Source organism: Dasypus novemcinctus, chromosome 26 (genome assembly GCF_030445035.2).
Source record: "Dasypus novemcinctus isolate mDasNov1 chromosome 26, mDasNov1.1.hap2, whole genome shotgun sequence".
NCBI classification, from domain to species: domain Eukaryota; kingdom Metazoa; phylum Chordata; class Mammalia; order Cingulata; family Dasypodidae; genus Dasypus; species Dasypus novemcinctus.
The window spans coordinates 10,381,536-10,383,923 of NC_080698.1; positions in this window are offsets into that span (position 1 = coordinate 10,381,536).

Here is a 2,388-nt window from a genome sequence, read left to right on the forward strand (position 1 = left end):
TTGCGTCATCTTGCTGGATCAGCTCTCTGTGTGTGTCACCACTCCTGGGCAGGTTGTGGTTTCATGCGGGGCAGCTTTCTTTGCATAGGGGCCACTACTTGCGTGGGGGGCACCCTTACACAGGGTATCCTTGCTTGGGCCAGCACTCCTTGTGTTCATTAGCAGTGTAGATGGGCCAGCTCACCACACGAGCCAGGAGGCCCTGGGTATCGAACCCTTGGACCTCCTAGATGGTAGGCGGATGCTCTATCTGTTGAGCCACATCCGCTTCACTAAAAAAACTTTTTCACCTCACCCCAAAGAGAAATTTAATGTAACCATCAAGCAATAGCTCCCCATTCCATCCCCACCTCACTTCCAGCCCCTGATAATCTGTAATCTACTTTTTGTCTCTACGTTTTTGCTCATCCTAGGTATTTCATTTGGCTCAACTGGGAAGCAGATTTGACTTAAATGACAGAACGTTCGCCTACCACAGTGTGGTAAGCTGGCCCATGCACAGTGCTAATGCGCACAAGGAGTGCTGTGCCATGCAGGGGTGTCCCCCACATAGGGGACCCCCATGCGCAAGGAGTGCACCCCGCAAGGAGAGCCACCCTGTGTGAAAAAAAGTGCAGCGTGCCCAGGAGTGGCGCCACACACATGGAGAGCTGATGCAGCAAGGTGAAGCAACAAAAAGAGACACAGATTTCCGGTGCTGCTGACAAGAATCCAAGCGGACATAGAAGAACACACAGTGAATGGACACAGAGAGCAGACAACTTGGGGGGGGGAGAGAGATAAATAAATCTTTAAAAAAATCATACAATATTTGTTCTTTTGTGTCTAGCTTATTTCACACAACATGGTGTCTTTAAGGTCCATCCATGTTGTCACGTATATCTGAACTTAATTTTCTTTTAAAATTATTCATTCCAGTTTTTGTTTTTAAAGATTTATTTATTTTTATTTTATTTCTCTCCCCTTCCCTGCCCCCTCTCCCCCCTGCCAGTTGTCTGCTTTCTGTGTCCATGTCCATTCGCTGTGTATTCTTCTGTGTCCACTTGCATTGTTGTCGGCAGCTCTGGGAATCTGTGACTCTTTTTATTGCATCATCTTGCTGTGTCAGCATTCCGTGTGTGCGGCGCCACTCCTGGGCAGGCTGCACTTTTTTTACATGGGGTGGCTCTCAACGGGGCACACTCCTTGCATGTGGGGCTCCCCTATGCTGGGGACACCCCTGTGTGCACGACACTCCTTGCGCACATCAGCACTGCCTATGGGCCAGCTCACCACATGGGTCAGGAGGCCCTGGGTTTGAACCCTGGACCTCCCATGTGGTAGGCGGACACCCTATCAGTTGAGCCAAATCCACTTCCTTATTACACACTTAAAACCTATCTCAACTCAGATTAACCACATTTCAAGGGCTCAGGTGCCACAAGTGTCTTGTGCTATTATATATGATAGCACAGCTCTAAGACGTACACCCTGTAAAAAGCAGGACTTGGTCTGTCTTGTTCATGGCCAAATCCACAGCACCTAGAATAGCATGGAATGGCTTTGCGCTCCTCAGCCCCACAGCTTGGGATGGCGGTTCCCACACAGGCTTTATGGGAACTGGTCCCCTGGCTGACAGCTCTCAGCCATAGGCAAGACAGCCCCGCCACCTGCTGGTCAGAGGGGAGAAACCCTCCCGTGAGAAACAAGCTGCCCGCTGCCCCTTTCAAGGCAGGACCTGCTGCCGGGGCAGGAGTTTGCCTCTGGATATCTGGAATGATGTTTCTTCCACAAGCCTGGGACCCCCAGCTTTCCAAAGTCCTTTTCAGCCTTTATCTCCTAGTCTTATCAAATCAACTACTGTATCAATAGTTATATACAGTCAATTATAAATATAAAATGTCGATTAAAAGGAAGCTGGAGACTACCTAGGGACTGTCTAACATACTTATGTTATTCGTAGAACTTTGATGATATGATGTGGAGTGAAATAAGCCAGACACAAAAGGACAAATACTGTATAGTCTCACTAATATGAACTAAATACAATGGGTAGGGAAGAGGATGTGACTCAATGGATAGAGCATCCGCCTACCATATGGGAGGTCCAGGGTTCAATCCCCAGGGCCTCCTGGCCTGTGTGGTGAGCTGGCCCACGTGCAGTGCTGCCACACGCAAGGAATGCCCTGCCGTGCAGGGGTGCTCCCTGCGTAGGGATCCCCTACGCGCAAGGAATGTGCCCCGCAAGGAGAGCCAACCCATGTGAAAAAAATGCAGCCCGCTCAGGAGTGGCGCCACACACACGGAGAGCTGATGCAGCAAGATGATGCAACAAAAAGAGACACAGATTCCTAGTGCCGCTGACAAGAATGCAAGCGGATACAGAAGAACACACAGCGAATGGACACA